The sequence below is a fragment of the Ranitomeya imitator genome, chromosome 8 (genome assembly GCF_032444005.1).
Source record: "Ranitomeya imitator isolate aRanImi1 chromosome 8, aRanImi1.pri, whole genome shotgun sequence".
Lineage (NCBI taxonomy): Eukaryota > Metazoa > Chordata > Amphibia > Anura > Dendrobatidae > Ranitomeya > Ranitomeya imitator.
In genome coordinates, this window is record NC_091289.1 from 198977022 (window position 1) to 199004902 (window position 27881).

At 44.1% G+C, this 27881-nt stretch overlaps 1 pseudogene; it reads left to right on the forward strand.

The window, feature by feature from the left end:
• LOC138648150 (uncharacterized) overlaps positions 1–22242 on the forward strand; it is a 54386-nt pseudogene extending 32144 nt beyond the window's left edge.
• The last annotated feature ends 5639 nt before the right edge of the window (positions 22243–27881 follow it).

Below are 27881 nucleotides of genomic sequence, written 5' to 3' on the forward strand. Positions count from 1 at the left end.
GTGTGGCCATTATACAGTACGGAGCATCATGTGTGGCCATTATACAGTATGGAGCATCATGTGCGGCCATTATACAGTATGGAGCATCATGTGCGGCCATTATACAGTACGGAGCATCATGTGCGGCCATTATACAGTATGGAGCATCATGTGCAGCCATTATACAGTATGGAGCATCATGTGTGGCCATTATACAGTATGGAGCATCATGTGCGGCCATTATACAGTACGGAGCATCATGTGCAGCCATTATCCTGTATGGAGCATCATGTGCAGCCATTATACAGTACGGAGCATCATGTGCGGCCATTATACAGTACGGAGCATCATGTGCAGCCATTATACAGTATGGAGCATCATGTGTGGCCATTATACAGTATGGAGCATCATGTGCGGCCATTATACAGTACGGAGCATAATGTGCGGCCATTATACAGTATGGAGCATCATGTGCAGCCATTATACAGTATGTAGCATCATGTGTGGTCATTATACAGTATGAGCATCATGTGTGGCCATTATACAGTATGGAGCATCATGTGTGGTCATTATACAGTATGGAGTATCATATGCAACCATTATACAGTATGGAGCATCATGTGTAATCATTATACAGTATGGAGCATCATGTGTGGCCATTATACAGTATGGAGCATCATGTGCGGCCATTATACAGTATGGAGCATCATGTGCGGCCATTATACAGTATGGAGCATCATGTGTAGTCATTATACAGTATGGAGCATCATGTGCGGTCACTATACAGTATGAAGCATCATGTGTGGCCATTATTCAGTATGGAGCATCATGTGCGGCCATTATACAGTATGGAGCATCATGTGCGGCCATTATACAGTATGGAGCATCATGTGCGGCCATTATATAGTACGGAGAATCATGTGCGGCCATTATACAGTATGGAGCATCATGTGCAGCCATTATACAGTATGGAGCATCATGTGTGGCCATTATACAGTATGGAGCATCATGTGTGGCCATTATACAGTATGGAGCATCATGTGTGGCCATTATACAGTATGGAGCATCATGTGTGGCCATTATACAGTATGGAGCATCATGTGTGGTCATTATACAGTATGGAGCATCATGTGCGGCCATTACACAGTATGGAGCATCATGTGTGGCCATTATACAGTATGGAGCATCATGTGTGGCCATTATACAGTACGGAGCATCATGTGCGGCCATTATACAGTATAGAGCATCATGTGTGGCCATTATACAGTATTGAGCATCATGTGTGGCCATTATACAGTACGGAGCATCATGTGCGGCCATTATACACTATGGAGCATCATGTGCGGTGATTATACAGTACGGAGCATCATGTGCGGCCATTATACAGTATGGAGCATCATGTGTGGTCATTATACAGTATGGAGCACTGTGTGGCCATTATACAGTATGGAGCATCATGTGTGGTCATTATACAGTATGGAGCATCATGTGTGGCCTTTATACAGTACGGAGCATCATGTGTGGCCATTATACAGTACGGAGCATCATGTGCGGCCATTATACAGTACGGAGCATCATGTGCAGCCATTATACAGTATGGAGCATCATGTGCGGCCATTATACAGTACGGAGCATCATGTGCGGCCATTATACAGTATGGAGCATCATGTGTGGCCATTATACAGTACGGAGCATCATGTGCGGCCATTATACAGTATGGAGCATCATGTGCAGCCATTATACAGTATGGAGCATCATGTGTGGCCATTATACAGTACGGAGCATCATGTGTGGCCATTATACAGTACGGAGCATCATGTGCGGCCATTATACAGTATAGAGCATCATGTGTGGCCATTATACAGTATTGAGCATCATGTGTGGCCATTATACAGTACGGAGCATCATGTGCGGCCATTATACACTATGGAGCATCATGTGCGGTCATTATAAAGTACGGAGCATCATGTGTGGCCATTATACAGTACGGAGCATCATGTGCGGCCATTATACAGTATAGAGCATCATGTGTGGCCATTATACAGTATTGAGCATCATGTGTGGCCTTTATACAGTATGGAGCATCATGTGTGGCCATTATACAGTATTGAGCATCATGTGTGGCCATTGTACAGTACGGAGCATCATGTGAGGCCATTATACAGTATAGAGCATCATGTGTGGCCATTATACAGTATTGAGCATCATGTGTGGCCATTATACAGTATGAAGAATCATGTGTGGCCAATATACAGTATTGAGCATCATGTGCGGTCATTATACAGTATGGAGCATCATGTGCGGCCATTACACAGTATGGAGCATCATGTGTGGCCAATATAAAGTATGGAGCATCATGTGTGGCCATTATACAGTATTGAGCATCATGTGTGGCCATTATACAGTACGGAGCATCATGTGCGGCCATTATACAGTACGGAGCATCATGTGTAGCCAATATAAAGTATGGAGCATCATGTGCGGCCATTATACAGTATTGAGCATCATGTGTGGCCATTATACAGTACGGAGCATCATGTGCGGCCATTATACAGTATGGAGCATCATGTGCGGCCATTATGCAGTATAGAGCATCATGTGAGGCCATTATACAGTATGGAGCATCATGTGCGGCCATTATACAGTACGGAGCATCATGTGCGGCCATTATACAGTACGGAGCATCATGTGCAGCCATTATACAGTATGGAGCATCATGTGTGGCCATTATACAGTATGGAGCATCATGTGTGGCCATTATACAGCATGGAGCATCATGTGTGGCCATTATACAGTATGGAGCATCATGTGTGGCCATTATACAGTATGGAGCATCATGTGCGGCCATTATACACTATGGCGCATCATGTGCGGTCATTATACAGTATGGAGCATCATGTGCGGCCATTACACAGTATGGAGCATCATGTGTGGCCATTATACAGTATAGAGCATCATGTGTGGCCATTATACAGTATGGAGCATCATGTGCGGTCATTATACAGTATGGAGCATCATGTGTGGCCATTACACAGTATGGAGCATCATGTGCGGCCATTATACAGTATGGGGCATCATGTGGGGCTATTATACAGTATGGGGCACCATGTGTAGCCATTATACAGTATGGAGCATCATGTGCGGCCATTATACACTATGGAGCATCATGTGCGGCCATTATACAGTACGGAGCATCATGTGTGGCCATTATACAGTATGGAGCATCATGTGCGATCATTAAACAGTATGGAGCATCATGTGTGACCATTATACAGTATGGAGCATCATGTGCGGCCATTACACAGTATGGAGCATCATGTGTGGCCATTACACAGTATGGAGCATCATGTGCGGCCATTATACAGTATAGAGCATCATGTGTGGCCATTATACAGTATTGAGCATCATGTGTGGCCATTATACAGTACGGAGCATCATGTGCGGCCATTATACACTATGGAGCATCATGTGCGGTCATTATACAGTACGGAGCATCATGTGCGGCCATTATACAGTATAGAGCATCATGTGTGGCCATTATACAGTATTGAGCATCATGTGTGGCCTTTATACAGTATGGAGCATCATGTGTGGCCATTATACAGTATTGAGCATCATGTGTGGCCATTGTACAGTACGGAGCATCATGTGCGGCCATTATACAGTATAGAGCATCATGTGTGGCCATTATACAGTATTGAGCATCATGTGTGGCCATTATACAGTATGGAGCATCATGTGTGGCCAATATACAGTATTGAGCATCATGTGCGGTCATTATACAGTATGGAGCATCATGTGCGGCCATTACACAGTATGGAGCATCATGTGTGGCCAATATAAAGTATGGAGCATCATGTGTGGCCATTATACAGTATAGAGCATCATGTGTGGCCATTATACAGTATGGAGCATCATGTGCGGTCATTATACAGTATGGAGCATCATGTGTGGCCATTACACAGTATGGAGCATCATGTGCGGCCATTATACAGTATGGGGCATCATGTGGGGCTATTATACAGTATGGAGCATCATGTGTAGCCATTATACAGTATGGAGCATCATGTGCGGCCATTATACACTATGGAGCATCATGTGCGGCCATTATACAGTACGGAGCATCATGTGTGGCCATTATACAGTATGGAGCATCATGTGCGATCATTAAACAGTATGGAGCATCATGTGTGACCATTATACAGTATGGAGCATCATGTGCGGCCATTACACAGTATGGAGCATCATGTGTGGCCATTACACAGTATGGAGCATCATGTGCGGCCATTATACAGTATAGAGCATCATGTGTGGCCATTATACAGTATTGAGCATCATGTGTGGCCATTATACAGTACGGAGCATCATGTGCGGCCATTATACACTATGGAGCATCATGTGCGGTCATTATACAGTACGGAGCATCATGTGCGGCCATTATACAGTATAGAGCATCATGTGCGGCCATTATACAGTATTGAGCATCATGTGTGGCCTTTATACAGTATGGAGCATCATGTGTGGCCATTATACAGTATTGAGCATCATGTGTGGCCATTGTACAGTACGGAGCATCATGTGCGGCCATTATACAGTATAGAGCATCATGTGTGGCCATTATACAGTATTGAGCATCATGTGTGGCCATTATACAGTATGGAGCATCATGTGTGGCCAATATACAGTATTGAGCATCATGTGCGGTCATTATACAGTATGGAGCATCATGTGCGGCCATTACACAGTATGGAGCATCATGTGTGGCCAATATAAAGTATGGAGCATCATGTGTGGCCATTATACAGTATTGAGCATCATGTGTGGCCATTATACAGTGCGGAGCATCATGTGCGGCCATTATACAGTATTGAGCATCATGTGTGGCCAATATAAAGTATGGAGCATCATGTGCGGCCATTATACAGTATTGAGCATCATGTGTGGCCATTATACAGTACGGAGCATCATGTGCGGCCATTATACAGTATGGAGCATCATGTGCGGCCATTATGCAGTATAGAGCATCATGTGAGGCCATTATACAGTACGGAGCATCATGTGCGGCCATTATACAGTACGGAGCATCATGTGCGGCCATTATACAGTACGGAGCATCATGTGCAGCCATTATACAGTATGGAGCATCATGTGTGGCCATTATACAGTATGGAGCTTCATGTGTGGCCATTATACAGTATGGAGCATCATGTGTGGCCATTATACAGTATGGAGCATCATGTGTGGCCATTATACAGTATGGAGCATCATGTGCGGCCATTATACACTATGGCGCATCATGTGCGGTCATTATACAGTATGGAGCATCATGTGCGGCCATTACACAGTATGGAGCATCATGTGTGGCCATTATACAGTATAGAGCATCATGTGTGGCCATTATACAGTATGGAGCATCATGTGCGGTCATTATACAGTATGGAGCATCATGTGTGGCCATTACACAGTATGGAGCATCATGTGCGGCCATTATACAGTATGGAGCATCATGTGGGGCTATTATACAGTATGGAGCATCATGTGTAGCCATTATACAGTATGGAGCATCATGTGCGGCCATTATACACTATGGAGCATCATGTGCGGCCATTATACAGTACGGAGCATCATGTGTGGCCATTATACAGTATGGAGCATCATGTGCGGTCATTATACAGTATGGAGCATCATGTGTGACCATTATACAGTATGGAGCATCATGTGCGGCCATTACACAGTATGGAGCATCATGTGTGGCCATTACACAGTATGGAGCATCATGTGCGGTCATTATACAGTATTGAGCATCATGTGTGGCCATTATACAGTATGGAGCATCAGGTGTGGCCATTATACAGTATTGAGCATCATGTGCGGCCATTATACACTATGGAGCATCATGTGCGGCCATTATACAGTACGGAGCATCATGTGTGGCCATTATACAGTATGGAGCATCATGTGTGGCCATTATACAGTATGGAGCATCATGTGGGGCTATTATACAGTATGGAGCATCATGTGTAGCCATTATACAGTATGGAGCATCATGTGCGGCCATAATACACTATGGAGCATCATGTGCGGCCATTATACAGTACGGAGCATCATGTGTGGCCATTATACAGGATGGAGCATCATGTGCGGCCATTATATAGTACGGCGCATCATGTGCGGCCATTATACAATATAGAGCATCATGTGTGGCCATTATACAGTATTGAGCATCATGTGTGGCCATTATACAGTATGGAGCATCATGTGTGGCCAATATACAGTATTGAGCATCATGTGCGGTCATTATACAGTATGGAGCATCATGTGCGGCCATTACACAGTATGGAGCATCATGTGTGGCCAATATAAAGTATGGAGCATCATGTGTGGCCATTATACAGTATTGAGCATCATGTGTGGCCATTATACAGTACGGAGCATCATGTGCGGCCATTATACAGTATGGAGCATCATGTGTGGCCAATATAAAGTATGGAGCATCATGTGCGGCCATTATACAGTATTGAGCATCATGTGTGGCCATTATACAGTACGGAGCATCATGTGCGGCCATTATACAGTATGGAGCATCATGATGTGCGGCCATTATGCAGTATAGAGCATCATGTGAGGCCATTATACAGTACGGAGCATCATGTGCGGCCATTATACAGTACGGAGCATCATGTGCAGTCATTATACAATATGCAGCATCATGTGTGGCCATTATACAGTATGGAGCATCATGTGTGGCCATTATACAGCATGGAGCATCATGTGTGGCCATTATACAGTATGGAGCATCATGTGTGGCCATTATACAGTATGGAGCATCATGTGCGGCCATTATACACTATGGCGCATCATGTGCGGTCATTATACAGTATGGAGCATCATGTGCGGCCATTACACAGTATGGAGCATCATGTGTGGCCATTATACAGTATAGAGCATCATGTGTGGCCATTATACAGTATGGAGCATCATGTGCGGTCATTATACAGTATGGAGCATCATGTGTGGCCATTACACAGTATGGAGCATCATGTGCGGCCATTATACAGTATGGGGCATCATGTGGGGCTATTATACAGTATGGAGCATCATGTGTAGCCATTATACAGTATGGAGCATCATGTGCGGCCATTATACACTATGGAGCATCATGTGCGGCCATTATACAGTACGGAGCATCATATGTGGCCATTATACAGTATGGAGCATCATGTGCGATCATTAAACAGTATGGAGCATCATGTGTGACCATTATACAGTATGGAGCATCATGTGCGGCCATTACACAGTATGGAGCATCATGTGTGGCCATTACACAGTATGGAGCATCATTTGCGGCCATTATACAGTATAGAGCATCATGTGTGGCCATTATACAGTATTGAGCATCATGTGTGGCCATTATACAGTACGGAGCATCATGTGCGGCCATTATACACTATGGAGCATCATGTGCGGTCATTATACAGTACGGAGCATCATGTGCGGCCATTATACAGTATAGAGCATCATGTGTGGCCATTATACAGTATTGAGCATCATGTGTGGCCTTTATACAGTATGGAGCATCATGTGTGGCCATTATACAGTATTGAGCATCATGTGTGGCCATTGTACAGTACGGAGCATCATGTGCGGCCATTATACAGTATAGAGCATCATGTGTGGCCATTATACAGTATTGAGCATCATGTGTGGCCATTATACAGTATGGAGCATCATGTGTGGCCAATATACAGTATTGAGCATCATGTGCGGTCATTATACAGTATGGAGCATCATGTGCGGCCATTACACAGTATGGAGCATCATGTGTGGCCAATATAAAGTATGGAGCATCATGTGTGGCCATTATACAGTATTGAGCATCATGTGTGGCCATTATACAGTACGGAGCATCATGTGCGGCCATTATACAGTATGGAGCATCATGTGTGGCCAATATAAAGTATGGAGCATCATGTGCGGCCATTATACAGTATTGAGCATCATGTGTGGCCATTATACAGTACGGAGCATCATGTGCGGCCATTATACAGTATGGAGCATCATGTGCGGCCATTATGCAGTATAGAGCATCATGTGAGGCCATTATACAGTACGGAGCATCATGTGTGGCCATTATACAGTACGGAGCATCATGTGCGGCCATTATACAGTATGGAGCATCATGTGTGGCCATTACACAGTATGGAGAATCATGTGCGGCCATTATACAGTATGGAGCATCATGTGGGGCTATTATACAGTATGGAGCATCATGTGTAGCCATTATACAGTATGGAGCATCATGTGCGGCCATTATACACTATGGAGCATCATGTGCGGCCATTATACAGTACGGAGCATCATGTGTGGCCATTATACAGTATGGAGCATCATGTGCGATCATTATACAGTATGGAGCATCATGTGTGACCATTATACAGTATGGAGCATCATGTGCGGTCATTATACAGTATTGAGCATCATGTGTGGCCATTATACAGTATGGAGCATCAGGTGTGGCCATTATACAGTTTTGAGCATCATGTGCGGCCATTATACACTATGGAGCATCATGTGCGGCCATTATACAGTACGGAGCATCATGTGTGGCCATTATACAGTATGGAGCATCATGTGCGATCATTATACAGTATGGAGCATCATGTGTGACCATTATACAGTATGGAGCATCATGTGTGGCCATTATACAGTATGGAGCATCATGTGTGGCCATTATACAGTATGGAGCATCATGTGTGGCCATTATACAGTATGGAGCATCATGTGTGGCCATTATACAGTATGGAGCATCATGTACGGCCATTATACACTATGGCGCATCATGTGCGGTCATTATACAGTATGGAGCATCATGTGCGGCCATTACACAGTATGGAGCATCATGTGTGGCCATTATACAGTATAGAGCATTATGTGTGGCCATTATACAGTATGGAGCATCATGTGCGGTCATTATACAGTATGGAGCATCATGTGTGGCCATTACACAGTATGGAGCATCATGTGCGGCCATTATACAGTATGGAGCATCATGTGGGGCTATTATACAGTATGGAGCATCATGTGTAGCCATTATACAGTATGGAGCATCATGTGCGGCCATTATACACTATGGAGCATCATGTGCGGCCATTATACAGTACGGAGCATCATGTGTGGCCATTATACAGTATGGAGCATCATGTGCGATCATTATACAGTATGGAGCATCATGTGTGACCATTATACAGTATGGAGCATCATGTGCGGCCATTACACAGTGTGGAGCATCATGTGTGGCCATTACACAGTATGGAGCATCATGTGCGGTCATTATACAGTATTGAGCATCATGTGTGGCCATTATACAGTATGGAGCATCAGGTGTGGCCATTATACAGTATTGAGCATCATGTGGAGCCATTATACAGTATGGAGCATCATGTGTGGCCATTATACAGTATTGAGCATTATGTGTGGCCATTATACAGTATGGAGCATCATGTGGGGCTATTATACAGTATGGAGCATCATGTGTGGCCATTATACAGTATGGAGCATCATGTGTGACCATTATACAGTATGGAGCATCATGTGGGGCTATTATACAGTATGGAGCATCATGTGTGGCCATAATACAGTATGGAGCATCATGTGTGGCCATTACACAGTATGGAGCATCATGTGTGGCCATTATACAGTATGGAGCATCATGTGGGGCTATTATACAGTATGGAGCATCATGTGTGGCCATTACACAGTATGGAGCATCATGTGTGACCATTATACAGTATGGAGCATCATGTGGGGCTATTATACAGTATGGAGCATCATGTGTGGCCATTATACAGTATGGAGCATCATGTGTGGCCATTATACAGTATGGAGCATCATATGTGGCCATTATACAGTATGGAGCACTGTGTGGCCATATTTTTTTCTGTTTAGAATTATTGTTTATGAAGCAGTGTGATCAGCAGTGCTAAATGGCTGTGGTTGGGATGTGGATATGGGTGTGACTAGTTGTGAAATAAGTGTGGTCAGAGGTGTGGCTTAAAATTTGCCGTGCAGCAAACTTTATTCCTCTTTCTCCTCTTCAAAAGTTGGGAGGTATGGTTTACCTGCGCCCCTACTTGTATATGTTTGAGGAAAATGTGTGTGTGAATGGGCGTGGCTTAAAAAATGGGTGTGGTTTTCCTACACACAAAGGCTGTCGTTACACTATCAGTATTTGGTCAGTATTTTACATCAGTATTTGTGGCCAAAACCAGGAGAGGAACAAATAGAGGAAAAGTATAATAGAAACATATGCACCACTTCTGTATTTATCACCCACTCCTGGTTGTGGCTACAAATACTGATGTAAAATACTGATCAAATACTGATAGTGTGACGGCAGCCAAACACAGAACCTGTTGTTAAAAATTTGAATCCCACACCTGAATATATGCTTACATAACTTTGCTGTGCTATGGAGGGGGGGTCCCGGGAAGATTTCGTGCACAGGGGCCCTCTGCAGTCTGTGTCCGCCCCTGTACATACTATATATAATACACACAATACACACATTGCAGACACTACACAACTCATAAACTAATCACACAGTATACACACTACATACTATATATAATACACACAATACACACATTGCAGACACCACACACCCTATAAACTAATCACACAGTATACACACTACATACTATATATGATACACACTATGTACACTATAAACACGTTACATGTAAAATATACACACTGCAGACACTATAGACACACTAAATACGCTGTACATACTCCACACACAGTGCGCACTGCATATACAATATATAAATACTACATATATTAGACACATTACAAACTCATGAATGAAAAGCCACATAATGAAACTAATGTGCAGAACTTTCTTTACCAAACAGTCACTCACCCACGTGGGTTTGGCCAAGACCCCCAGCAATCAGCCACTTTTACCAGTGGTCTCAAGAGCCGCCACTGTCATGTATTGTAAGGGATTGTCCATGGTGACACAAGCGCTGAGTGCCCTACACAAGTGCGCATCCATCAGCCAGTAATGGGCCGTGATGGCAATATACCGCCGCCCGCTTCCACTACATTGGTCTTAACCTTCCTGAAAGCCGGCAGACAGTAAACCTCCATCGCATTAATTTGCAGAACACTTTTTCTGTTTTCTCACACAAACACAGATCTCCATTCTTTGCAGAAATATATCAGACACATTAGTATCTCTGCAATAAAGGTTTCTTCTGGAATCAAGGTCAACATAATTTCTAAACAGATGTAATCTTCAGCCACTTTAGCAGAAGAAAATACGACAAAAGCTCCTTACAAAAAGGAAAGGAAAAGAAAAAACAAGTTCAGGATAAAAATGTTTGATACAAAAGATGCTCAGTTACCAGCATCCGTCGTCCTTGGGAATAAGAAAAATCACAGAAAAATAAACTAGTCATTCTAGAGTGAGAGAAGTCCATGAAGACTGGTGCCGAACATCTGGAGAAGATGGGGCAGCTACTGGTGAAAAATCACATCCTGAAGTGATCGCTCATCACCTTAATCTCCATTTTGCTCTTTTTATTATGAATAGCTCCAAAATTCTAAGCCTATAAATTCTTAATATATCTTTACTGCAGTCCCAGCTCAGGTTCCATACTTGCCAACTCTCCAAAAATGTCCGCGAGGCTCCCATAAAAACTGTAGTCCTCCGGGAACCCTGGGTTTAGAAATGTCCCAGGTGCCCTTGAAGCCTCCCAAAACCTCCAGCAGATCAATTTGCAGAAAGTGTGGATGACACCCACCCAAATCCACATTCACAGCCAGTGGTCCATAGTAGTATATCTCATAGTCCATAGACTTAAAGGGGCACGGCAGCAGGGTAACATTTTCATTGCGCCTCCATCACTTTTCACCTGGACAGGCACCATTAAAAATTCACAAGAATGTTTATATGGTGCTACATTTTTTGGTTTTGTCTTCATGGAAAACATCCAGTGTGGTGCCATATTTGATGGTTATAGGTAGTAAAAAGCTGAATGGGATCAACCCTTGTTCTCTATAACAGTGGATGGGTCATCGGGCATATACTCAGGCAAGTACCTGGATTCTAGACATTTACACCCTTCCATAGACTCCACTGATGGCTCGTTCCCCAATCAGTAGTGCGTAAGTAGGCTGCTGTCACAGTCAGGTAAGAATTATTATTATTTATTTATATAGCGCCATTAATTCCATGGTGCTGTACATGAGAAGGGGTTACATACAAATTACAGATATCACTTACAGTAAACAAATTTACAATGACAGGCTGGTACAGAGGGGAGAGGACCCTGTCCTTGCGGCCTAACATTCTGTGGGATAATGGGGAAGAGACAGAAGGTCGTGGGGTGGCAACTCTGGTGGTGGTGAGACGGTAGCTCGGGTGGTGGTGAGGCGGCAGCTCGGGTAGTGGTGAGGCGGCAGCTCTAGTGGTGGTGAGGCGGAAGTTTGGGTGGTTGTGAGGCAGCTCTAGTGGTGGTGAGGTGGAAGCTTGGGTGGTGGTGAGGCGACAGCTCGGGTAGTGGTGAGGCGGTAGCTCTGGTGGTGGTGAGGTGGAACCTTGGGTGGTGGTGAGGCGACAGCTCGGGTAGTGGTGAGGCGGCAGCTCTAGTGGTGGTGAGGTGGAAGCTTGGGTGGTGGTGAGGCGACAGCTCGGGTAGTGGTGAGGCGGCAGCTCTAGTGGTGGTGAGGTGGAAGCTTGGGTGGTGGTGAGGCGACAGCTCGGGTAGTGGTGAGGCGGCAGCTCTGGTGGTGGTGAGGCGGCAGCTCAGGTGGTGGTGAGGCGGCAGCTCTTGTTGTGGTGAGGCGGCAGAATGATTATTGCAGGCTATAGGCTTTCCTGAAGAGATGGGTTTTCAGGTTCCGTCTGAAGGATCCGAGGGTGGTGGATAATCGGACGTGTTGAGGCATGGAGTTCCAGAGGATGGGGGATATTCGGAAATCTTGGAGGCGGTTGTGTGAGGAACTAATAAGCGTGGAGGAGAGTAGGAGGTCTTGGGAGGACCAGAGATCACGTGAGGGAAGATAGTGGGAGATTAGTTCAGAGATATAGGGAGGGGACAGGTTGTGGATTGCTTTGTAGGTCAGTGTTAGTAGTTTGAACTGAACTGAGTTGAACTGGAAAAATGTGGATTTCATAAACCAAAATCGAATGGACACCACAAGACTGGGCCGGGTTCTCTTTCAATAGGTTTCACAGGTCACAGTGCCAGGACCTCAGGAGGAAGCCAGGAATCAGATTTACAAGAATCAGAGAGATAATCAAAAGGACGAGGCAGGAACGTAGACAAGAATAAAGACAAAATCAGAAAAAAGCCCAAGATCAGGGACAAGGATGAGTTCTAACATGAGGCCAAAGTTAGGAATAAGACTGAGCTCAGGCACAAGGTTGTGGTCAGGAAGGAGGCCGAGATCAGAAATAAAGCTGAGGTCTGAACATGGCTGACGTCTAGAAAAAGACTGGGGTGAGGAACAAAGAAGTGGTCAGAAACAAGAAAGAGTTCAGGATCAAGGCTGAGGTCAGGGTCAATGTATAGTAGTAGAACAATTGCCAGGACAGGACGCACCTTAATGAGCCGACAATGCATTGGACACTGATTCCCCTTTAAGAAGACCACCAGTCTTGATGTCATCATATTAACAGGAGCTGGTTTGATTGGCAATGCTACTTTGCCAGACAAGAAGAAAAGGAAAGGTACGTCTGGATCTAGATCGGCCACCGCCAAGATGAGGGTAGAAGAGGAGGCGTCCAAGGACCTAACCGGAGCCATGACTGCCTATCACCATGCAACTCTGGAACCGGCTGATACAACAGATGCCAGGAGCTAGGCGTGCCGGAAATGGTCCCTAAGATTCACATGGACAGGGGCAGAAACAGGGACAGTATATCAATGGTGCAAGTCGTGAAGCTGCACAGGCGCCCAAGAGATAAAGGGGCTCATGTCCACTTCCAGAACGGGTGATTTTGTGCATTATGAGAAGCTAGCGGCCCGTGGCCGGCCCATATATTTTTTCTTGTACATTGTTCCGTCTGTGTCCACCAATGGGCAGGTGTACTGTCGATAACACCCATATGACAATATTGGTAGCGATATTTCTGCGGAGGCTTCTTCATGGCTGCACACACTTCTGATGTCATCCATCCCATGTTGTCTCCCCATGATGTTCCTAAGAGCGCCTCTAATGTCGACTTCTGGACGATGTGGATGCCACGTGCTCCTACTATACTGCTGGCGGATGGCGCTGACGGTTGTGTAACATGAGCGGGACATTCATGGGTCAATTTGTACCAATATTGAAACAAAAGGTTAATTCCATCCGCCGATCCCGATGTTGTGGAGCAATGATCACTATTTCCCACGTATCTCCGTATCACCTTCATGCAGATTACACACATTGCTCCGCTCTTCCTGAAATACCTGTGTGCTACAAATTCCCAATTTATGGCTAATTAGCAAGTGTGAAGTGTTCTTCTATCTGTTCGAGACACTTGTCTTTCTAAGAAGCGTATTTCAAAGTAATCCATAATGAACTTGAACATTTTACACTTGAGGAAAACAAGTGGTAATCATCATCACCGAGAACGTTCACTCCAGAAATCATTTGTACTAAAAATTAATAATCTCTCGTATTCTCCTCTTATTTAGGCAAAAAACCTTTTGATGCCACCAATTAATGTGATCGTTAGAAGCCAAATTAAAATGTGATGATAATTGGAATTACGGAAGTGATGTGTGATCAGATGTATCCGATATCGCTCGTATCATTTCTATACATTAAGTTGCGTTTTTTTGGATACTTTTAAATCGAGTTTTAATGTTAACATGTGTTTATGTTATTATTTTTCATGTCACTACCTTTTGGAAAAGTTTTCAGCCCATCCAATGAGCAGTCAGTGTAGGCTGACACCGCTGTCACTTTTCAGCTTGTGCTGTGCACACTCTGTCTGCAGGGTCAGCAATCATCTCATTATCACTGACCGACAGGATATTAATGAAAGATAAACCCTCTATCATGATGCTGGAGTCAGTCAGAGAGCACCGGATCCACCACTGACGTAGGTGAACCGGCAGATCCTCCTCCCGCTCTCCGCGCAGTGACCTCTGCACAGGTGTTAGAGCATGCCCACACACCCGCAGTTATTTTATGACTTTGAAGCAAATCTCTGCAGCTATTATTGAAGAAAATAGGGTAAGATGATGTTTGTATGATAATGTAAGGGAAAGACAGTGAAAACTCATGAACCGTTAGGCCTCATGTACACACATTAGGCATATGCCACTTTATGGCTTCTGTGGCGGGCACGACACCGGATATACATGATGTAGATCAGTGTTCCCCAAGTCCAGTCCTCAAGAGCCACCAACAGGTCATGTTTTCAGGATTTCCTTAGTATTGCACAGGTGATAATTGCATCACCTGCACAGGCAATAATTCCATCACCTGTGCAATACTAAGGAAATCCTGAAAACACGACCTGTCGGTGGCTCTTGAGGACCGGACTTGGGGAACACTGATGTAGATGCTCGCTGTACATTCCCGCTTCTTTGTGTCGTTCCCTGTGATGGATATTTCTACATGTTACGACATCAATACAGGAATTAATCACTTCCGAATTGCCACAATTGACGGCCGCTAGTAAATCTTCTCTGCCTTTGTTGCTGCGCTTACATTTACATTGTTGCCCGCTGGCTTTCGCGCCAATACTGCATTTTTATGGACATTCTGTCATTATTTGTGTCCAGAATTTTTGCCACTCGCGTCAGCTGCCTGGAAATAAATCAGTGAAAATCCAGAACTCTGGCAATGTTCGCCATCTGTCCTGTCAGCGTCTGTCACAGACACATTCTGGTCATACGTCGTGCCGTGGTCGGTGTTTTATGTCTAGCTCTCAGTACATGGCGTCAGCATACAGATCTAGCCGGCGGCTTTCCATTAGCTTTACAAAAAACCCTGATTGTGTGATATTCTGCCGGGAGACGTTTGTGCCCTATGTGTCACCATCTAGCGGTTGTGATGTGACTCGCCGTCTGATTAAGGATTTGTGTTTTGAGCCATTTTCTTGGACTCTGTGCCAAGAAGACCCTCCAGTTGCTTTACGAGCGTCATCCCAATCAGCGGTAAATGAAAGTAGAACTCATCCGTGACGTGGCGGCCATTCGAGCTGAGAAAAATGGACCGCCGAGTGCTGGAGATCATAATGCAGTAAATGACTTGTCCGCGGCTGCAACGCTCATTACTTGGTTCCAAGCAGAACGGCGACTCTCCACCAGGAGCTCCGCGGATGCGGATTCCATCTCCAAGAATCCGAGAACGAGCTTGGCTTCCCCTGCATAATGCAAAGTCACATCTGTGGGGATGGCGGAGATGGCGGAGGGCGCTGCCAGCCTGATGGGTGAAGGTGCTGGTCGTTGTCCCAGAACGCGAGCAGTGAATACAGACAGCTGTGGGCAATGTGTTTGGGCTGCCAAGGTGAAGTTACACCTGGGATTCATCTTGTGCAGACCGGCTTTGTTTTTCTTAACAACTTTCAAGAACTATTAGCAAGAAAGAAATCATCAGGAATCCACCATCACTAAATCCCCGTTTGTGAACTTAGTGCATTGTGAAGCCATAACGTACAATGGCGTTGCGCCTTTTTTGCTCCTTCGCGCCCGGATCCTGTAAACAACCCCAATTGCTTTGTGCTCCGCGCTTAGACCCCTGCGGTGTCAGAAATGTCTGCGCAGCTGATGGAGGGGAGGCAGGAGTGGCATCGTCCTCGTAAAGTCGCCGTTGTTTCGTGGCTCCGGCACTTTTCCTACCTGCCCGCTAACTTCTAACTGCTGGACCGATCTCCCCGTCCTTGGCAGTTCTGCTCGGGCAGCTGGCGGTGCACAAGGGGATAAGAGGCGATGGACGGCCGGCATCTCTCGGAGACATCGGGAGGACTCAGGAGCTTGTTGGCGGGATCTTCACTTATTCTGTTATTTGCTGTTTAATTAGCAGCCAGACAATCCAGCTGCTGAGCCGCCGCCGCCGCCGCCAAGTCACAGCTAAAGCACCAAATCTCAATGCATCTTGGAAACGCAGCTTTTTGGCATTTGAAAATGTTTCAAGATGGATTTGGAGGCATCGGGCCGGCACGAAGCCCCGCTACTTTAACATGAATCATGTGCCATTGAAAATTCAGCCAAAGCAAAGATCAACTCCAAGGTCTCAGAGAAGATTTTCCCCATAAAAAATATATTAAAAAAAAAATCTAATAATACACATCTTTATGTCATCCACTTCAAGTTCCTGAATTACATAGAAAAGACCACACAACGTTATTGCATTTAAAAGCCAGAAAATAGAATGAGTGTCTTCAGAAAACCGTGCATATAATATAGAATAAAGCCGTATTTAGGCGCATTATGCAGCAGCTGATCCTGGAACAAGTAAAGAACAGTACGGTACATGTAGTACTGGTAGAAAGCAGCACAGTGCAGACAATACAAGTAGAGAGCTGTACGGTGTATGTGACAGGGGTAGAGTGCACTATAGTACATGTAGTACTGGTAGAGATCTGTACAATAGTGCTAACCACAGAGCCACCAAACTGTGCTAACCACTGAGCCACTATACAGTGCTAACCACTGAGCCACAGTGCAGTGCTATCCACTGAGCCACCGTGCAGTGCTAACCACAGAGCCACCATACAGTGCTAACCACAGAGCCACCATACAGTGCTAACCACTGAGCTACAGTACAGTGCTAATCACTGAGCCACAGTGCAGTGCTATCCACTGAGCCACAGTACAGTGCTAACCACAGAGCCACTGTACACTGCTAACCACTGATCCACCATACATTGCTAGCCACTGAGCCATCATACAGTGCTAACCACTGAGCCATCATAAAGTGCTAACCACTGATCCACCATACATTGCTAGCCACTGAGCCATCATACAGTGCTAACCACTGAGCCATCAAACAGGGCTAACCACTTTGCCACTATACAGTGCTAACCACTGAGCCACTATACAGTGCTAACCACTAAGCCACCATACAGTGCTAACAACTGAGCCACTACACAGTGCTAACCACTGAGCCACAGTGCAGTGCTATCCACTGAGCCACCGTACAGTGCTAACCACAGAGCCACCATACAGTGCTAACCACTGAGCCACAGTACAGTGCTAATCACTGAGCCACTGTACAGCGCTAACCACTGATCCACCATACATTGCTATCCACTGAGCCACAGTACAGTGCTAACCACAGAGCCACTGTACAGTGCTAACCACTGATCCACCATACATTGCTAGCCACTGAGCCATCATACAGTGCTAACCACTGAGCCATCATACAGTGCTAACCACTGAGCCATCATACAGTGCTAACCACTGAGCCACCGTACAGTGCTAACCACTGAGCCACCGTACAGTGCTAACCACTGAGCCACCGTACAGTGCTAATCACTGAGCCACTATACAGTGCTAACCACAGAGCCACCGTACAGTGCTAATCACTGAGCCACTATACAGTGCTAACCACAGAGCCACCATACAGTGCTAACCACTAAGCCACCGTACTGTGCTAACCACTGAGCCACCATGCTGCCCCTTCCGAGTCATTGAGTTGTTTTACGCCATAATTCTTAGTGGTTCTGCCCCAGAGTGCCCCACAATAGTGGCCCATCAGCTTTTTAACATTTTTGAAAGTTTCAGAGTAATAAAACATAGAGGGCTGCGATAACACAACGGGCGCCCGATTCATGGTGCTCATGGTTCTGGCAGAATAAATCAGCTGACATAGGCCCATAAATAATCTCGGAAGTCTCACGTATTGATTACCGTATATTGATGGATTCTTCTGTTATCACCTGGTCCTTAACAGCAGACAAATAAGAAAGGGTTAAATAAGAAAATAGTTACAAAATGTATTAAGAATTTAGGAAAAGTTCCGGCTCATACACGCAGCGTTTATTATGTTGGGGGAGAATGCAGCGTTTATTATCGCCCCTTTATGTTGGGGGAGAACGCAGCGTTTATTATCGCCCCTTTATGTTGGGGGAGAACGCAGCGTTTATTATCGCCCCTTTATGTTGGGGGAGAACGCAGCGTTTATTATCACCCCTTTATGTTGGGGGAGAACGCAGCGTTTATTATCGCCCCTTTATGTTGGGGGAGAACGCAGCGTTTATTATCGCCCCTTTATGTTGGGGGAGAACGCAGCGTTTATTATCACCCCTTTATGTTGGGGGAGAACGCAGCGTTTATTATCGCCCCTTTATGTTGGGGGAGAACGCAGCGTTTATTATCGCCCCTTTATGTTGGGGGAGAACGCAGCGTTTATTATCGCCCCTTTATGTTGGGGGAGAAAGCAGCGTTTATTATCGCCCCTTTATGTTGGGGGAGAACGCAGCGTTTATTATCGCCCCTTTATGTTGGGGGAGAACGCAGCGTTTATTATCGCCCCTTTATGTTGGGGGAGAACGCAGCGTTTATTATCGCCCCTTTATGTTGGGGGAGAACGCAGCGTTTATTATCGCCCCTTTATGTTGGGGGAGAACGCAGCGTTTATTATCGCCCCTTTATGTTGGGGGAGAACGCAGCGTTTATTATCGCCCCTTTATGTTGGGGGAGAACGCAGCGTTTATTATCGCCCCTTTATGTTGGGGGAGAACGCAGCGTTTATTATCGCCCCTTTATGTTGGGGGAGAACGCAGCGTTTATTATCGCCCCTTTATGTTGGGGGAGAACGCAGCGTTTATTATCGCCCCTTTATGTTGGGGGAGAACGCAGCGTTTATTATCGCCCCTTTATGTTGGGGGAGAACGCAGCGTTTATTATCGCCCCTTTATGTTGGGGGAGAACGCAGCGTTTATTATCGCCCCTTTATGTTGGGGGAGAACGCAGCATTTATTATCGCCCCTTTATGTTGGGGGAGAACGCAGCGTTTATTATCGCCCCTTTATGTTGGGGGAGAACGCAGCGTTTATTATCGCCCCTTTATGTTGGGGGAGAACGCAGCCTTTATTATCGCCCCTTTAGGTTGGGGGAGGATGCAGCGTTTATTATCGCCCCTTTATGTTGGGGGAGAACGCAGCCTTTATTATCGCCCCTTTATGTTGGGGGAGAATGCAGCGTTTATTATCGCCCCTTTATGTTGGGGGAGAACGCAGCGTTTATTATCGCCCCTTTATTTTGGGGGAGAACGCAGCGTTTATTATCGCCCCTTTATGTTGTGGGAGAACGCAGCGTTTATTATCGCCCCTTTATGTTGGGGGAGAACGCAGCGTTTATTATCGCCCCTTTATGTTGGGGGAGAACGCAGCGTTTATTATCGCCCCTTTATGTTGGGGGAGAACGCAGCGTTTATTATCGCCCCTTTATGTTGGGGGAGAACGCAGCCTTTATTATCGCCCCTTTAGGTTGGGGGAGAATGCAGCGTTTATTATCGCCCCTTTATGTTGGGGGAGAACGCAGCGTTTATTATCGCCCCTTTATGTTGGGGGAGAACGCAGCCTTTATTATCGCCCCTTTATGTTGGGGGAGAACGCAGCCTTTATTATCGCCCCTTTAGGTTGGGGGAGAATGCAGCGTTTATTATCGCCCCTTTATGTTGGGGGAGAACGCAGCGTTTATTATCGCCCCTTTATGTTGGGGGAGAACGCAGCCTTTATTATCGCCCCTTTAGGTTGGGGGAGGATGCGCGCTATGTGACTGTGTTTCCTGTGTCACACTGAAGTGATACAATGTATCTTCCCTCCAATAACACAATAACATTGTAATGAAGGGGATCAGTCCTGGTGTGCTGCGTGCAGCTGCATTCACCTCCGTATCAATGATAATACAGACATAAAATAAGCCGCAGTATATAATTTATTTCCTTCATTATATAAAAATTTGCTTTTGACAGTGAACGGCTTCTGTTTAGGTCTTTGGTGAATTAAAACTGCTACTTATCTGTATGGCTGAGCGTGAGCCGTGCCGGGAACGGCATACAAATGTGTCACTAAATGCAAACAAAAGCAAATTAGTGCCAATGAGCAGATAGTTTGTGGCCAGAAAAAAACAGATATTGCTCAAGATAAGCTACATGGGGTAAATTGGCACGAGCACACAGAGTTGGCATTCATAAAGAAACTTGACGTTTTCTGCAATGAAGAGATAGATCTATCCAATATTAGGAGTAATTGGGCATGGCACATCAATAATCGTTTGGACCAAGGCTTAGGCATACACAGAACGCAGAGGGCCCTCATCTGGCGGCTGGTGATGCCACTCAGGACTGGAGTTTGCTTATCACTCTAGCACACTGTCGCCGATTCATTAAGTTTGGCAATTTGCACTTGTAATGAGGGGAGCACATCCATTGGTAGCATCCGCTGGACCTGCATTGTAAATGTGAGTGCTGCATATATGAAGCAAACTCCAGAGCCGAGTCCACTCCGTACAGCACAGGTAACGGCTTTGTTATAGAGCCAGCACCCAAAACTAACTGCTGCTATGGGAGCAAGAGCAGGGGCAAGAGCAGGAGCAGGAGCAAGAGCAGGAGCAAGAGCAGGAGCAAGAGCAGGAGCAAGAGCAAGAGCAGGAGCAAGAGCAAGAGCAGGAGCAGGAGCAAGAGCAGGAGCAAGAGCAGGAGCAAGAGCAGGAGCAAGAGCAAGAGCAAGAGTTGGAGCAAGTGCAAGAGCAGGAGCAAGAGCAAGAGCAGGAGCAAGAGCAGGAGGAAGAGCAGGGGCAAGAGCAGGAACAAGAGCAGGAGCAAGAGCAAGAGTTGGAGCAAGTGCAAGAGCAGGAACAAGAGCAGGAGCAAGAGCAAGAGCAAGAGTTGGAGCAAGTGCAAGAGCAGGAGCAAGAGCAGGAGCAGGAGCAAGAGCAAGAGCAGGAGCAAGAGCAAGAGCAGGAGCAAGAGCAAGAGCAGGAGCAAGAGCAGGGGCAATAGCAGGAACAAGAGCAGGAGCAAGAGCAAGAGTTGGAGCAAGTGCAAGAGCAGGAACAAGAGCAGGACCAAGAGCAAGAGCAGGGGCAAGAGCAGGAGCAAGAGCAGGAGCAAGAGCAGGAGCAAGAGCAAGAGTTGGAGCAAGTGCAAGAGCAGGAACAAGAGCAGGAGCAGGAGCAAGAGCAAGAGCAGGAGCAGGAACAGGAGCAAGAGCCAGAGCTGGAGCAAGAGCAGGAGCAGGAACAAGAGCAGGAGCAGGAGCCAGAGCAAGATCAGGAGCAAGAGCAGTAGCAGGAGCAAGAGCAATAAAGAAATAAGGGTGAAAAGTTGCTTCCCACCTCTATTACAACATCATGGAAGGGTATCAAGACATTTTCAAGAAGTCCAGGGTTTGTACTAAAAAGTCCTCAACTTTTTCCTATTTTGGAGTGTGTCAATCTTCGATAGAACATGGATAGATAGATAAAAATATAGAAATATAGATAGATAGATAGATAACAGATAGAGAAATAGATAACAGATGAATAGATAATAGATAGATAGATAGATAGATAGATAGATAGATAGATAGATAGATAGATAGATAGATAGATAGATAGATACAGTCATGGCCAAAAGTTTTGAGAATGACACCAAAATTATATTTTCACATGATCTGCTGCCCTCTGATTTTTATTAGTGTTTGTCTGATGTTTATATCACATACAGAAATATAATTGCAATCATATTATGAGTACCAATAGGTTATATTGACAGTTAGAATGAGTTAATGCAGCAAGTCAATATTTGCAGTGTTGACCCTTCTTCTTCAAGACCTCTGCAATTCTCCCTGGCATGCTCTCAATCAACTTCTGGACCAAATCCTGACTGATAGCAGTCCATTCTTGCATAATCAATGCTTGCATTTTGCCAGAATTTGTTGGTTTTTGTTTGTCCACCCGTCTCTTGATGATTGACCACAAGTTCTCAATGGGATTAAGATCTGGGGAGTTTCCAGGCCATGGACCCAAAATCTCTATGTTTTGTTCCATGAGCCATTTAGTTATCACCTTTGCTTTATGGCAAGGTGCTCCATCATGCTGGAAAAGGCATTGTTGGGCGCCAAACTGCTCTTGGACGGTTGGGAGAAGTTGCTCTTGGAGGACATTCTGGTACCATTCTTTATTCATGGCTGTGTTTTTAGGCCGATTCCCTTGGCTGAGAAGCAACCCCACACATGAATGGTTTCAGGATGCTTTACAGTTGGCATGAGACAAGACTGGTGGGAGCGCTCACCTCTTCTTCTCCGAATAAGTTGTTTTCCAGATGTCCCAAACAATCGAAAAGGGGATTCATCAGAGAAAATGACTTTGCCCCAGTCCTCAGCAGTCCACTCCCTGTACCTTTTGCAGAATATCAGTCGGTCCCTGATGTTTTTTCTGGAGAGAAGGGGCTTCTTTGCTGCCCTCCTTGAAACCACGCCTTGCTCAAAGAGTCTGCGCCTCACAGTGCGTGCAGAAGCACTCCCACCAGCCTGCTGCCATTCCTGAGCAAGCTCGGCACTGCTGGTAGTCCGTTTTAAGATCCGGTCCTGGCGCTTGCTGGTCTTTCTTGGGCGCCCTGGAGCCTTTTTGACAACAATGGAAGCTCTCTCCTTGAAGTTCTTGATGATGCGATAGATTGTTGACTGAGGTGCAATCTTTGTAGCTGCGATACTCTTCCCTGTTAGGCCATTTTTGTGCAGTGCAATGATGGCTGCACGTGTTTCTTTAGAGATAGCCATGGTTAACTGAAGAGAAACAATGATACCAAGCACCAGCCTCCATTTAAAGTGTCCAGTGATGTCATTCTTACTTAATCATGACTGATTGATCGCCAGCCCTGTCCTCATCAACACCCACACCTGTGTTAATGGATCAATCACTAAAACGATGTTAGCTGCTCCTTTTAAGGCAGGACTGCAATGATGTTGAAATGTGTTTTGGGGTTAAAGTTCATTTTCTGGGCAAATATTGACTTTGCAAGTACAGTAATTGCTGTTAAGCTGATCACTCTGACATTCAGGAGTATATGCAAATTGCCATTAGAAAAAATGAAGCAGTAGACTTTGGAAAAATTAATATTTGTCTCATTCTCAAAATTTTTGTCCATGACTGTACTTAGCACCACAACTGCGCAAAGCCGCTCTGAAGACCACGGCGCCATGTTTGTTAGGGTAAAAGGCTGTGCATAGATACATAGATAGATGATAGATAATGGATAGATAGATAATAGATAGATAGATAGATAATAGATTGATAGATAGATAGATAGATAGATAGATAGATAGATAGATAGATGATAGATAGATAGATAGATAGATAATGGATAGATGATAGATAATAGATAGATAGATGATAGATAGATAATAGATAGATGATAGATAATGGATAGATAGATAATAGATAGATAGATAGATAGATAATAGATAGATAGATGATAGATAGATAGATAGATAATAGATAGATAGATAATAGATAGATAGATGATAGATAGATAATAGATAGATAGATGATAGATAGATAGATAGATAGATAGATAATGGATAGATAAATAGATAGATAGATAAATAGATAAATAATAGATAGATAATGGATAGATAGATAAATAGATAGATAGATAGATAGATAGATAGATGATAGATAGATAGATAGATAGATAGATAGATAGATAGATAATGGATAGATAAATAGATAGATAGATAGATAGATAGATAAATAGATAAATAATAGATAGATAGATAATGGATAGATAGATAAATAGATAGATAAATAGATAGATAGATAGATAGATAGATAATGGATAGATAGATAGATAGATAGATAGATAATGGATAGATAGATAGATAGATAGATAGATAGATAGATAAATAGATAGATAATAGATAGATAGATAGATAGATAGATAATGGATAGATAGATAGATAGATAGATAGATAGATAGATAGATAGATAGATAGATAGATAGATAGATGATAGATAGATGATATAGATAGATAGACAGATAGATAGATAGATAGATAGATAGATAGATAGATAGATAGATAGATAGATAAATAGATAGATAATAGATAGATAGATAGATAGATAGATAATGGATAGATAGATAGATAGATAGATAGATAGATAGATAGATAGATAGATAGATAGATGACAGATAGATGATATAGATAGATAGACAGATAGATAGATAGATAGATAGATAGATAGTAGATAGATAATATAGATCATCTTTACAAAGTCCTTTAGAAAGGTTATACAGTCTGTTGTCATTTTCATCTTTTCTGTCGCTCCAATCCTCATTATTATTCTGTAAACTGTAAGGAAAAAGTAGTGAATGGAATAATCTTTTAAATTTTTTATCATTTTTCTAATAGCTTATGAAGATTATGTTGTCTTAAGTCCATCAGGATCAGATAACTAACAAAGATGAATTGGGGATTAATCTTCAATTACTCTTCAGATTGCTGTTGTGCGACTTGTCCTGAATTTCTATCAGATATGAGAAGTGTGAGATGAGAGCGCGGAGCGTGCGCTTAACGTGTTCATCAGATAGCGTGGAGAATGAAGCGTGCGGAGCCGGATCAGTGCGGAATATCCGAATCTGAGATCCTTTCCACTATACAAAATGAAGACATTCACGGCCATAGGCTGTTCTTATGAGGGCAAATGGATCACTGGGGTCTTCTATTAGGCCAGTCTCACACGTCCAGATAATTCCGGTACCGGAATTATCCGTGTCCGTGTGCTTACGTTGAACATCAGTGTGGCACACGTGCGGCAGCCGTGTGCCGCCCGTGTGCTGACTGAGGACCACACGTACCGTGCGTGCGGTGCTGAAGCCGGTATTCATATCTTCTTCCCAGCAGCGTTCGCTGGAAAGAAGGAATGAATAATCTTTTTTATTTATTTATTTTTGTTTTTAAAATAAAGTTGCCGGTAATCTGCCCCCTCCCACCCCCTGTGCGCCCCCCTTCTGGCATTAAAATACTTACCCACCTCCCTCGGCGCTTCCATCCTCTCAGCGTCGCTGCTTGTCCTGTATGAGCGGTCACGTGGTGCCGCTTATTACAGTAATGAATATGCGGCTCCGCCCCTATGGTACTTGAAAGCAATTTTGAATACGTTGAGGGTTGCGGCTTTTAAAATTGTATCACTTTTGTGGGTTTCCAATATATAGGACCCCAAAAGTCACCACTAAACTGAAAAGGTCCCTATAAAAATTAGTTTTATAAATTTCCTTAAAAAATGAAAAATTACTGCTACATTTTTAAACCTTCTAAACTGGTAACAAAATAACAAGATTGTGCAAATGTGTGAATGTAAAGCAGACACAAGGGAAATGTCATTTATTAATGCTTTTGTGTGATATGACTATTTGGATTAAAAGGTATAATCATTAAAATTTGAAAATTGCACATTTTTTTTTTATTTTTGTCAAACATTTGATAAGTTTTGCATTTATTTATAAATATATCAACCTACAATTATAAGTACCATGTGTCACGAAAAAACAATTCTCAAAATCACTGGGATATTTTAAAGCATTCCAGAGTTATTACTACATAAAGTGACACATGTCAGATTTTAAGAAAATTGTCCCGGTCACTAAGAGGTTAATAGGAGATCTACTTCCTTATGGAGGTGTCACCTGGAGGCGCTGTTGCATTGAATGCTATGGAAATAATGGCCTTTGGTTGTGGTGAAGAGCGGTACTGCAAGAGAAGTAACAAGTTGCAAGGGTCTAGAGACACAACCCACTCAAAAGCTTTTTTATTATTTTTATTATTATTTATTTATATAGCACCATTGATTCCATGGTGCTTTACATGAGAAGGGGTTAAATACAAGCATTATATCAATTCAATATCTTCTTTTTACTAAATGATGCACTAACTTTAAGTCACTAGTAAGTAGTAAAGAATTCCATACAAACCTTTCTAAGAGGCCCTTTAATCTCCAATGACCTTACGGTATATTAGAAAATCTGAAATACGCTTTCAGTACAGAACACATAATAGATGTTTTTATCATTTTCAAAGCCTGACAACACCATTTATTTATTAGCCTGTACTCAATTCACATGTCAAACATAAGAATATTTATCATGAGAGGCAATTATGTCAAATGGCAATTTACCTTTTTTTCCAGCTCAACAAAATAAAGAGAGCTCGCTGGGAATTATGTAGCGTTTTATAAAAGCTACCCAGCAAGCAAAGTTAATGAAGATTGACTTCTGCATTCTCTCCTATTGAATAGTGTATTGACTTTATTAATAATAAGGTATCAGCAGAGCATAAGAATACTGTAAGAAATGTTCTTCTTTCTTAAAAGAGCCTTATAAACACCAGATAAAGTCTCAGAATGTAATAGTGGTGGGGGGCGGTCAAATGACAAGATTGGCGTCTGAGTATTTCTGTGTCGTCTGATCCACAGATCAAAAAAATAGAAAAAGGAGGAAAGATTAATGTGGAAGAATCACAGGGAATTTAGAAAATTGCTGCTTCTTGGCTTGGGATCTTCAGCTCCTACTTTAAATGGTTTGTCTACAACAAATCTGACATCTATTTAAAGCCACTAGTGGGAGCTCCCTGTATGCAGAGATACATGATAAGATCCTGTCTCCAGCCACCACTAGGGGGAGCTCCCTGTATACAGAGATACGTGATAAGATCCTGTCTGCAGTCACCACTAGGGGGAGCTCCCTGTATACAGAGATACATGATAAGATCCTGTCTGCAGCCACCACTAGGGGGAGCTCCCTGTATACAGAGATACGTGATAAGATCCTGTCTGCAGCCACCACTAGGGGGAGCTCCCTGTATACAGAGATACGTGATAAGATCCTGTCTGCAGCCACCACTAGGGGGAGCTCCCTGTATACAGAGATACATGATAAGATCCTGTCTGCAGCCACCACTAGGGGGAGCT